This window comes from Macrobrachium rosenbergii, chromosome 51 (genome assembly GCF_040412425.1).
Source record: "Macrobrachium rosenbergii isolate ZJJX-2024 chromosome 51, ASM4041242v1, whole genome shotgun sequence".
NCBI classification, from domain to species: Eukaryota; Metazoa; Arthropoda; class Malacostraca; order Decapoda; family Palaemonidae; genus Macrobrachium; species Macrobrachium rosenbergii.
In genome coordinates, this window is record NC_089791.1 from 48,969,997 (window position 1) to 48,982,649 (window position 12,653).

Genomic DNA, 12,653 nt, shown 5'->3' on the forward strand with positions numbered 1-12,653 from the left:
ACGGTAGTGCTAGTGTTGGTGTTGGTGACTAGTCCCCTCCCACATTCGGGGTAAGAGAAAAACGACTTCAACAGCGTGATTCAATTGTTTCTCTGCTACAGACGATTCTCTATTTGGGGATGATTATAAACTCTCAGAGTTTTCAGGTTTTTCCATCACCCAAAAGAGTTCAGTCATGCCTGAAGAAAGTCGACGAGTTCCTTGCCCACCAAATTACCTTAGCTTCCATGGAGCAGTTTGTTTCCCTAGGAAGGCTACATATTAGATCTCTTCAGTTTTATCTGCAGGCCAGCTGGCATGGAAAAGCTCATCCAGACAGTTCTGGGGGTCTGATTTAGCGAAATTAGACAGAGACAGGAAAAGCAATGTGGCTGCTAGAGCTGAAAAAGAGACAGTAGATAGCAAGACTATAGTTAGTTCTGCTGATGATGATATTCCTGCTTCACCTGTACCTGCTCCCGCTGTGTCACTTGTTCCCAATTCTCCAACTATTCAACCTACTCGTTAGCGCCCTATCTTCCAGTTACGCCTGAGTGCCCATCATCACACAAGCGCCCTTCAGTACCCGAGCACCCTTCACGGATGGACTTGACCTTCCTTGAGCAAGCTTTTTCCCAACGTCTGGCACCTGATGCCAAACGCCTGACGACAGCTGTCCCGACGCCTTCTGCGGACACGATGGACCCATCACTAGCTCCCATTCAGCGTCAGCTGGCGAACAGCTTAAATTTGCTCAAGAGAGAGCCGCCTTCTTCGGTCCAGGCCCCTCAAGATTTGCTTCTATCCCATTTCACGGGAGGATGGAGACGAAGTTGGTGAAGTGGATCAGGGCTCCCCTCCGACAGCTTATGCAGCTTTATTGACGTACTTAGTGCAGAACTTTGAGGGATTCTTCTCCCCTCCAGCCCGGCCTCCCCGGCTTTGACGTTTTTCATGAGTGACAAGCCTTCCAACTCCTCCCAGTTACCGAAGATGTGCTTTCATCTTCTGCTAGGCAGGCTCTCAGTGTTCTGCATGGCTGGCTCTCGGAGAAGAGATAGCAGGGGAAGTCTTCCTTCAGCTATCCTCCATAGAATAGTTCATTCTTCTAGGCAGTCTTCGTATGAGACCGTTTCAGTACTTTTTAAGAATCAGCTGGGACAGGAAGAAATACCCAGGTACCTTCATGTTCTGGGTGACCCCCTAGATAAAAGAAGACCTGCTCTTGTGGAGCTTAGAAAAAAGGTTGTCACAAGGGAAGTCTCTCCTTCAGGTGAACCCCAAACTAGACTTCTATTCAGATGTGTCTAATCTAGGTTGGGGAGCTCTGTTAGGGAGCCAGGAACTTTCAGAGACTTGGTCCCTGGAGCAAAGAAAGTGGCATATAAATGTCAAAGAAATGAAGGCAGTTCATCTGGGGTTGCAATTTTTCAAGGAGGAAGTGTGCAACAAGACAGTAGCAGTGCACTCCAACAGTACAACTGTCCTGTCATACATCAAGAACCATGGGGAACACACACTTTCTCCCTTTACAAGACAGCAAGGGATCTTCTGCTTTGGGCAGAACAATTTCAGGTCAGGCTTCTGGCCACCAGAAACAAGTGTGACCCATGGAGTGGACACTGGATCCGTAGGTATGCTTGGACGTATGGAAGTTGTTGGGGGCTCCGTTCATAGACCTGTTTGCGACTTCCAGAAACAATCATCTCCCCCTGTTTTGCTTTTCAGCCCCAGATCCTTTAGCATGGGAAACCGATGCCATGCTCCAGGACTGGTCGAACAAACACCTCTATGCCTCCCCCCCCCCCTCTCTCTCAGTATGGTGAGGCAGGTGATAAACAGGTTCCAGGCCCATCAAAACCTGTCGATGATTCTAGTGGCTCCCTTTTGGCCAACAAAAGAATAGTTCCCGGACCTTCTTGACCTCCTGGCGGTCTTTCCATGACTGTTACTCCAAAACCGCATCTTCTAAAACAACCCCACTTCTGACAGGCTACAAACTATCAGGAAACTCCTTAGAAAGAAGAGGTTTTCAAGATCAGCTTCGCAAGCTATTGCCCAATGCAAGCGGCAGTCCTCTGATTGAGTATATCAGGCTAAGTGGACAATTTTAGAGACTGGTGCAGAAGGCAAGAGTGTAGTCTTTTCAGACATCTATAGCTGAAATAGCAGACTTTCTGATATATCTAAAGACCGATAGAAACCTGTCAACTTCAACAATCAAGGGCTATAGGGCCATGTTAAGTCCTGTATTCCAAACACAGGGGAGTGCATCTTTCCTCTAATCAGGATTTATCAGATCTTATCAGATCGTTTGACACTACGAGACAGAAGGAGGTAGCAGTAGTGCCATGGAACCTAGACGTGGTTCTTAAGTGGTTATCTGGCCCCCGATTTGAGCCTATGCACTCAATTTCTCTGAGCGAATTAACTAGGAAGACCCCCTTTCTGGTTACTTTAGCGACTGCCAAACAGGTCAGTGAGGTCCATGCAATAGACAAAAGAGTAGGCTTCTCCCAAGGGACTGCTGTCTGTTCCTTTTCCTTGGGATTTTTAGCCAAAAACGAGTCCCTTTCCAAGCCTTGGCCTCATTCCTTTTTAATTAAGTTTGTCTGAAATTGTAGAGCCAAATGAGAAAGAGTATTGTGTCCTGTGAGAGCGCTGAGGTTTTATCTTTACAGGACAGAGAAAATATGTGGACCGTCAAGCGCATTATGGTGTTCATTTAAGAACCCTTCTTGGCAACTTTCGAAGAATACCCTGGCATTCTTCCTTAGAGACCTCATTTCAGAAGCCCATTCTTTGATTGGGGATGAGGCTTTTCCCTTATGTGAAGTTAAGGCTCATGAAATTAGAGCTGTAGCCACTTCTTTGGCGTTCAAGCGTAACTTGTCTCTCTACTTCATGTTGCAAGAGACTTTTTGGAAATGCAAGTCGGTGTTTGCATCATAGTGTTTGAAGGAATTGAAACAGTTTACGATAATAGCAGCGCAGTGGGTCCATTTTCAGTGGCTGGCGTGGTGTTCGGCAGGATGCGTAGGAAGCATTCCTTCCTTCCTTCCTTTCTTTGCCTTGAAATAAGGTTGTTGAGTTTTTAGGGGAGCCTGGGGGCACTGTGTACCGGAGTGCCCTGCAGTCCTTCATGGTTGGGTAGTGGTTTTTAATCTTTTTATGGTATTAGGTGACAATAATTTTTGGTTGTACAGTCTGTACTGTACCCTGGGCAGGGGCAACATGATTACCCTTGTCAGCAATTGGAATCAGCCTTGTTACACGGTACCCACTAATATAGTATGCGATCCTTGGGTATACCACCACGCCACTTTGCGATAAGGCAAGTGCCAAATAGAGGCAGTACCTACAACAGGCATTATTATAATACCAGCAGTCTGTTCTATTCTCAAATTCATTACCATTCCTAATGTCTTTGGGTAGATTTATTCATGCATCCCACCTCCTGTCAAGGTGGGAATCAGCAGTGTAATTTGGTAAGTTACTTATATAAAAATGACATTTTTGGATAAAGTTTTATACATAGTTACCAAGTAATTACATGATTGGAACCTGCCCTCCTCCCCTCTCATGAACATAGTGTCATAAACAAATTGAATCCTTTTGCTAGTTGTTCCTCTCTTACCAAAAGTGGGTGGGGTTAGTCACCCAGCGCGACCCGCAAATTTCAAAATTTTAGCTGCCAAGTGAGTGAAACTAATAGCAATGTAATTACTTGGTAAGTATATATAAAACTGTATTTTATTACAAAAAATGTCTTGTTTAGTTTAGTAAATCACATTTTCTTATACCTGTTAATATTTATAGTTACAAATGTTCTTTAATGCATGTTTTTATATAAGTAACTTACCAAGTAATTACATAGCTATTGATGCCTAACCAAGGCAGCTTAAAAATAAAAAATTCGCACGGCAGCACTTCTATCATTTGTGTGTAGGTGACAAGGCATTATCCGGGACTTAGAGGAACAACTCAGCAGAGAGCTCAATTCATTTCCTGCCAACTTCCGACCAACATTGGTAGTTTCCGCTGCTACTTCATTGCCTTTTCGGATATTTATTTGCCTGATCTTTGGTGAAGTACTGTTTTTGTACATGCAACTTACCCGGCAGATATATACTTAGCTATAGTCTCCGACGTTCCGACAGAAATTCAGAATTTCGCACACGACAGGTAGGTCAGGTGATCTACCATACCCGTCGGCTAGGTGGCGGGAATAGGAACCATTCCCGTTTTCTAATCAGATTTTCTCTGTCGCTGGTTCCGCAACATCTGTTGTTGGTTCCTTCTGCTTAGATTTTCATTTTTCGCTTGCTGAGGATTATTTTGACTGACCTTTGGTGACGTATTGGATCTTTGGCTTGGCATACGCTTTTGTGGATTGATTTTTGATTTTGGCTTGGTATTTTCTGTAAGAATGTCTGATCAGAGTGTTGCACCGGTGTTTAGTGTGTGTTAGGTCTGATTGTAAGAGAGACTGCCGAAAGCCAGATCCTCATACTGTGTGTTCGAGTGTAGGGGAATGATTGCTCTTTGAGAACACTTAAAGAATGTGAGAATCTCACTGATCTGGAATGGAAAGGCTTTGAACTCTTATGTACGCAGTTGAGAAGGATAGAGTTAGGAAGGCTTCTTCTAGAAGCTCAAGTAGGTCTCTTTCTGCTGAGGTAGAATTAGAACTTAACACTCTTCCAGATTCTCCTGTCACTCCTGTTGTTTCAGCCCTTCACCCTTCGTCGAACCTGTGGATTCGTCGTCGGAGATGGCTGCAGGAAGGCTACGATCCAAGATGCAGTTGCAGATGTGCTTTGGAGGAAAAGAAAGTGAGAAGTGATAGTGATGTGTGTAGTGTCCCCAGTGTAGTGGAGGGGGCGTCTGACCGGCTCCGCCTATCGCTCCTAGGCCTAGACCTCTTCCAAAACTCCCAGACCCAGTGGAGGAGGAATGTCGATAGCCGCAAAGGGGATGAAGAGCGCCCCAACGGTCAGGCGTCCTTCGGCAGCGCCTGTTGACACGTCCCAGGCTGCCTTAGATCGTCAGAAAAAGGGATCTTGAAGAAGTGTTTCGTCTGTCTTCTGCTTCTTCTTCACCCAACGTGGTTGGAGTTCGGCTAGGAGTCGCCTTTGAAAAGGACTTGAAGGCTCCTAGAGGAGACGATTGGACTCTAGCCCTGAGCGCTTCCTGAGGTTCTCCTGTTGCAAAGAAGAGAACTGAAGATCTCCTCCTCCTCTTTCTTCTGGTGGTCAGGAGTCCACCAAACAGATCCTGGTGGGCCTCCAGGCTCAGCTATCTGCTCTTGCTGGCTCTTTATCAAAGAGCTCTTCTCGTAGGAAGGATGCCTCTCTTCCAATCAAGTCCTCCAAGAGACACTCTTCTCCAGCAAGTCGCCTTCTGAAGCTTCTTCTCCTAGCAAGCGCCCTCCAGCAGCAGGCGCTCTCTCCTTCCAGGCGCCTTCCTCGCCTCTCTCAGCAGGCGCTCTTCCTTCCAGGCTCCTCTCTGGTAGGCGCCTCCTTCCTTGTTAGGCGCTCCTCCCTGGTAGGCGCCTCCCTTTGGCGCTTCTCTCTGGCGCTCTTAGTCTTCGGATAGCGCCTCTCCTCCCAGGCGCCGCGCCTCGTCGTCGTCGGTCTTCTCCTGTTGGAGATGCTTTCTCCCCAGTGAAACGCTCTTCTCGCCAGTCTGGACAGTAGAAGCTCCCCCAGCCTCCTCTCTTCTGTTAGGCGCCTCAGCAAGGGCTCCTCTCAGTTCGAGCCTCTTCTCCTGTCAGCGCCAGTCATCTTGCGCTTGGACCAGATCGCCGGGTCTCCAGTGGACAAAGGCTCCTCTCCTTCTAGGCGCTCTTCTTCTGGCAAATGCCCTTCTACTCTCCGACGTTCTCCTCCCCTTCTGGCCTGGAGGCGTTATCGGAGGACGAATCCCCTGGGGATATCAACATTTCAGATTACAAGAGGTTGACAGCTTTACTGGTTCAGGAGTTTGGAGATTCCTCAAGCCTGCTTCTCCTCCTTCTCCGGGTTCCATGCTGGAGCACCAAGGCCTCAAGACCATCTTCCTTTGTCAAATGCACCTCGATCTCCATGAAGAAAGCCTTCAAAGGATTCGGAGAGTGGCTGCTCTAAGAAGGATGCCGCAAGACTGTCTTCCTTGCCTCCCTCCAGGCTTTTGGAAGAGCAGGAATGTGGTACGAGACCAGGAGCCTGATGGGGTTAGCCCTCCCCTCATCGGCTGGCTCAGACTTCTCTTCGGCTCGTGGATTCTTCCAGAAGACTCTCCTTAATTCGGCCAAAGCTTCTTGGGGACTTTGTGAAATGGACCATTTCCTCAAGGGCCTTTTCCGCGTGCTGGAAGTTTTAACTTTATGGACTGGTCTCTTGGGCCTTGGCCAAGAGGAGTCTTGGAGAGGACTTCCTGTCAGTATGGAGGACCTCAGCAGTGTGTTGTCTTGTTTGGACAAGGCTGTGAAGGACGGCTCTATGGAGATCGCTTCCTGTTCGGCACTGGCTCAAAGAAGAGGTCATCTTCAGTGCTTTCCTCCAAATCGGTTTCTCTCTTCCAGAGATCTTCCTCTTGTACGCTCCTCTGTCTAGCCATCTTTTTCCATCAAGAGACCGTGAAGGAGGTCTCGTTCTTTGTCTGAGAAAGCTTCAGATCTGATGGCTCAGTCGTCAAAGAGGATGAGACCTACTGCTCCCCTTGCTAAGAAGGAGAAGGCCCCCTTTCAGGAGCCCTTTCGAGGATCCAGGTCTATCAGAAGGGGCGTGAGGCCTGAAAGAAGATCAAGACCTTCAGGACTCCCTACCAGGAAGTCCAAGTGAGAAGCAAGTCCCAGACGACAGTAGGTGCCAGACTTCTGAAGTTCGCCAAGCCTGGGCACAGAAGGGGGCGGATGACTGGTCCCTCTCATCTTGAGGAAGGGTTACTTCATTCCTTCATCTCAAACCTCTCCTTGACAACAACTCCGAGGGGAGTTATCCGGAGATACAAGGATCCTGTGCGGAGGCAAGCCCTTCTGCTAGCAGTGGAACAAATGCTAAAAAGGCTGCCATAGAACCGGTTCAAGATCCACTCCCGGGTTTTACAACCGGCTTTTTCTAGTGCCAAAATCTTCGGGAGTGAGTGGAGACCGGTCTTGGATGTGAGCTCCTGAACTCTTAGTTATCAAGAAGAGCGTTCTCTATGGAAACGACGCCCTTCAGTTCTGTCGCTCTTCGTCAAGGGAGATTGGATGGTGTCCCCTGGACCTTCAGGATGCTTACTTCCACGCTCCCATCCATCCCTCCTCCAGGAAGTTCCTGAGGTTCATGGTAGGCGGCAGAACTTTCAGTTCAGGGCTCTGTGCTTTGGACTTTCCACGTTCCCCAAGTGTTCTCACGCACCATTCTCAGGAATGTAGCCTCACTGGTTGCATTTGGAGGGGTGAGGATTTCAATGTATCTCGACGACTGGCTGATCGGTCCAATCAAAAAACCGTTGTCTGGAGTGACCTTTCGATCACCCTAAATCTGACCAGTCTCTAGGGACTTCTTGTGAACCTCGAGAAGTCTCAGATGATTCCTCAGCAGGAAATTATCTACCTGGGGATTCTGATGGATTCTGGGGTTTTCTAGCGCTTCCCCCCTGGAAAGAAGGGAACGCTGCCTTCAAAAGGTGACAGACTTTCTGAAGAAAGACAGATGTTCGGCGAGGGAATGGATGAGTCTGCTGGGGACCATTTCACCATCGCTGGAACAGTTCGTTTCTCTTGAGGAAGGCTTCACCTAAGACCTCTTCAGTTCTTCCTGAAAGAATCTTGGGATCGAAGTCCCAAGAGTTGTCGGACTCCTTTCAGATCACATATCAAGTAAAGGAACATCTCTGTTGGTGGTTAGACCCCAGAAACTGGGTCTAGGAATTCCTCTGCAACCGCCAACCCTCGCCTAGTGTTGTTCTCCAGATGCGCCGGAGTCGGGTTGGGGAGCAACACTAGGCTCGGAAGAAGTGTCAGCACCTGGGACACAGATCAGAGGTCCTGGCACATCAACATGAAGGAGCTAGTAGCCATTCATCTAGCGCTCATCCGATTCGATTTTCTGGTCAAGGGGCCAGTAGTTCTTGTCAATTCAGACAACACCACAGCCCTGGCTTATATCAGGAAGCAAGGAGGGACTATTCCTTCTCCCTGCACGTTGCAGCAAGGAGCCTTCTGTTATGGGCGGGGAGAGAAAACATCGTTCTCCTCACCAGATTTGTTCAGGAGAAAGGAATGTGAGAGCGGATCTGCTCAGCAGGAAAGACCAGGTTCTTCCCACGGAATGGTCTCTTCATCAAGAGGTTTGCGAAAGGCTGTGGTTCCTGTGGGGGAGACTCCTATCCACCTCTTTTGCCACCCATTGGAACAAGAGGTTGGAGAACTACTGCTCCCCAATCTCGACCCCAGAGCAGTAGCAATAGACGGCCTTCTCCTAGATTGGGAGGGTCTAGACGTGACTGGTTATGCTTTTCCCCGTTCAAGATTCTAGGAGGTGATAAGAAAGTTTACGTTTCTTCAAAGGGCACCAAGCTCACCCTGATCGCTCCCCTTTTGGCCATCCCAAGACTGGTTCACAGAGGTACTGGAATGGATGATAGATTTTCCCAGGTCGCTCCCTCTCAGGAGCGATCTTCAAACAGCCCCACTTCGACAGATACACAAGAACCTTCGCTCTCTAAACCTAACTGCCTTCAGACTGTCGAAGGACTGGTTAGAGCGAAGGATTTTCGCAAGGCTGGCTGTGAAGGCTATCGCCAGAGCCAGAAGATCCTCACCTTGCGCCTCTACCAGTCGAAGTGGGAAGTCTTTAGAGATGGTGCTCGGAGCTAAGAAAGTGTCCTCTTCCAGTACCTCTGTAATGGAGATATGCAGATTTCCTTCTTTATCTAAGGAACAGTGTAACCTGGCTGTTTCACCATCAAGGGATATAGGAGCATGCTGTCCTCAGTTTTTAGACACAGAGGTCTTAACATCTCCGATAATAAAGACCTTCACGACCTTATAAGGTCTTTTGAAACTTCTAAAAACAAGTCCCCTAGACCTCCCAGCTGGAATTTGGACGTGGTCTTAAAATTCTAATGTCTGATAAATTTGAGCCTCCTCGATCTGCCTTCAGGGATTTAACCTGGAAATCGTTGTTTCTTTTTGCTCTTGCTTCTGCTAAAAGATTGAGCGAATTACAGGCTTTGGAAGGTTCTGTTGGCTTTAAGAAGGACTTCTGCTATCTGCTCCTTTAAGCCTCTCTTCTTAGCAAAGAACGAGAACCCTTCAAAACCTTGGCCTAGGAGTTTTGAGGTCAAGGGACTTTCCTCAGTATTTCAGGACAGGAGCTGAACACACTCTCTGTCCAGTAAGAAGCCTTAGATATTATCTGGAGAAAAAGAAACAGCTCGGAGGTAACACTGAAAGTCTTTGGTGCTCTGTCAAGGATCCTTCAAGAGCAATTTCAAGAACGCCCAGGCTTTCTTCATTAAGGATGTTATCAAGGAGGCTCATCTTTCCTGCAAAGACGAACATTTTCAGCTCCTAAGAGTGAATGCTCATGAGGTGAGAGCCATAGCTACTTCCTCTGGCTTTCCACAAGTCTTGGTCCCTCCAGTCTATTGTGGACTCTACTTACTGGAGATGTAACTCAGTGTTTGCTTCTCATTATTTGAGAGATGTTGCAGTTACATATGAGAAGTGCTTCTCTCTAGGAGCTACGTATCCGCGGATTCGGTGCTGGGTCATGAGCTGAAGCTAATCCTTTTAGTCTAGCTATTTGTTGTTGCTTAATGATTGGTTGTGTTTTTTATGGTTGGTTGAAGAGAGTGTTGAGGGACTCTCTTTTCATCTCGTATCACTAACAAGGTTAGGCTTGGTCAGGTGGTCGGGTTTGGTTGTTAGCTCCTTGTAGTTTTTATTATTACCTAGCTCTGTCATGTAAGAGGATAGCCCCATTGATATGATTCAGGTAGAGGGCTCTGTCTTGTAAGTGGGTTAATCCCCATTGACACGATCCATAACAGGCTCTGTCATGTAAGTGGGTCTTTCCCCATTGATATGTTCCAGAAGGGCTGTCAGTCATAGGTCACTCGCTGAAGCTCTTGAGGCATGCAGACTCATAGACAGTATCCATGAAGTCTTCTGCCCAATCAGGTAAGAACCATGGTTTTGTTTATCCTACAACATATGTTGTTTCCCGTTTTTAGTTATTAGCTGTCTCTTGCCCTCCTCCAAGGGGTGCCAATCAGCTAAGTATATATCTGACGGGTAAGTTGCATGTACAAAAATATATTTTTATGATAAAATAAAGTTTTTGTACATACTTACCCGGCAGATATATACGATTATGGCCCTCCCAGCCTCCCCTCAGGAGACAGGTGGAAGAGAAAATCTGATTAGAAAACGGGAATGGTTCTATTCCCGCCACCCAGCGCGGTATGGTAGATCACCTGACCTACCTGTCGCGCAGTGCGCAAATTTGAATTTCTGTCGGAACGCCGGAGACTATAGCTAAGTATATATCTGCCGGTAAGTATGTACAAAACTTTATTTTATCATAAAAATATCATATTCAGAATTTGTTGTTGTTGTGGCTTTCAATCATTAGTTGATTGTTTTGTGATTAACTATGGGATTTTCATTAGTTAACATGTCAGATTCTAGCTGTGCTCCTAGACAGACATCTAGCATTTGCTTCTGTTCAGAGGGTTGTAAAACTAGGTTAACAAAGTTTTCTTACGATTCTCATATAAAATGTACTAAACGTAGGTGGCAAGAATGTAATAAAGATAATACTTGCTTAGAGTGCAGGATTGGGAGGATAAAAAATGGAAGACTTTAAAATCCCATTTAGAGACACTTGAGAGGGATAGAAAGAGGAAGGCAGCCCTTAGGGCTGAGAATAGGGCTAGTACAGAATCTGCTCCTTTTCCTAGTGTAGTGGATGATAGAGCTATTACTCCTCCAATTCCTCCTGTGTCTCCCATCCTGAGCCCCCCCAACTTTACCACCTACTCCTGATCCAGATTCCGATGATTCCGCTCTCCATGCCATCGCCATCCTCAAATCAAGGTTCGATCAGAAGTTTGGATTATTATCCAATACTATTATGGAAATGGGGTCCACAATTAGAACTCTGATGGAGAAAAATTTGCAACGTGATAATGCAGTGAGAAGTGACAGTGTTGTGAATGTTGAGGAGGTGGCCGTTTGTCCCACCAGTGCTCCTAGACAAAGGTCACTGTCCCGCTCCCCCGTACTGGGGAGAAGACATACCGAAGATCCAAGGGAGGCAGTCGCCCCCTCTGTCGAGCCTGTTGTTCGTTCCCAGGCTTCAACTAAATGCCATTGGAAAGACGTTTCAGTGCATCAGCTTTCTTCAGAGTTGGAAGCTTCCAGCCTGACAAGCGTAGCACTGCTATCCAATGCCATCGTCATTGTGAAGAGGCATGTGGATCATGGCAAATATTCTCCTCTAGCAGTTAAGAGTTGAATCCCTTATTTTCAAGGGGGGAGTGGAAGAGGTCATAAATTGCCACTCAGAAGGTTTTACAACCGCCTTTTCGTGGTTCCAAAGGCCTTGGGGGCTGGAGGCCCGTTTTGGATGTCAGCACCCTGAATGCTTTTGTCCTGAAGATGAAGTTCCACATGGAGACAGTCATTCAGTCATGTCTTCAGTACAACAGGGGGACTGGATGGTCACCCTGGATATGCAAGATGCATATTTCCATGTCCCTATTCATCCAGGCTCAAGGAATTTTCTGCACTTCATCTTTCAGGGCAGAGTACTACAGTTTCGGGCTCCATGCTTCAGCTTGTCAACGGCACAGCAAGTATTTACCCGAATCCTTGCTCCTCTTGGGAATTGACTTCACCTTCTAGGAATCAGCATCAACCAATACTTAGATGACTGGCTTCTCCGCTTGACATTGGAGGAGAAGTGCACAGAGGAAGGAAATCTCTTCACCTGACGCCGGAGTTGGGCATCATAGTCAACGAGAAGAAGTCCCTGATGAACCCAACTCAGGAGATTCCCTATTTAGGGATGATCCTGAACTCACGGACTTTTCGGGTTTTTCTGTCACCCAAAAAAGTTGACAACTGTCTGCAGACTGTCCGTCAGTTCCTTGCCCTTCCGTTCTGCTCAGCAGTACAGTGAATGAGTCTTTTAAGGACCCTGGCTTCAGTAGAGCAGTTTGTGAGGCTAGGCAGACTGCATATGAGACCCCTGCAGTTCTTAAAAGTGAACTGGTGCAGAAAGTCACAGCCAGACTCCTTCATCTTCCCTATAATGTTGGAGATCAAAGTGGATCTTCAGTGGTGGTCCTGCAAAGAAGGACTTCAGGGGGGAAATCTCTTCTTCCAGTGAACCCCAACCTTCATTTTTATTCAGACACCTCCGACCTGGGCTGGGGTGCTCTTCTGAATGCCTGGGAAGTCTCCGGAACATGGACAACAGTGCAATGGAGGTCTCACATCAACGTCAAAGAACTGAAGGCTGTTCACTTGGGCCTTCAGGCCTACTCAAACCTAGTTTGTGGCAAGAAGGTAGTAGTGCACGCAGACAACACAATTGCGCTGGGATTCATTCGCAAACAGCGGGGCAACCACTCCTTCTCTCTCTATGAGACAGTGAGAGATTTCCTTCTCTGGGCAGAAGAGAATAAAGTGA

The 12,653-nt window shown here is 47.3% G+C and overlaps 1 protein-coding gene across 2 annotated transcripts in view; it reads left to right on the forward strand.

Moving 5' to 3' along the window:
* The window catches only part of LOC136833383 (ribonuclease H2 subunit B), a 93,678-nt gene that overhangs the window by 45,625 nt on the left and 35,400 nt on the right, over positions 1-12,653 (forward strand). The window lies entirely within an intron of this gene.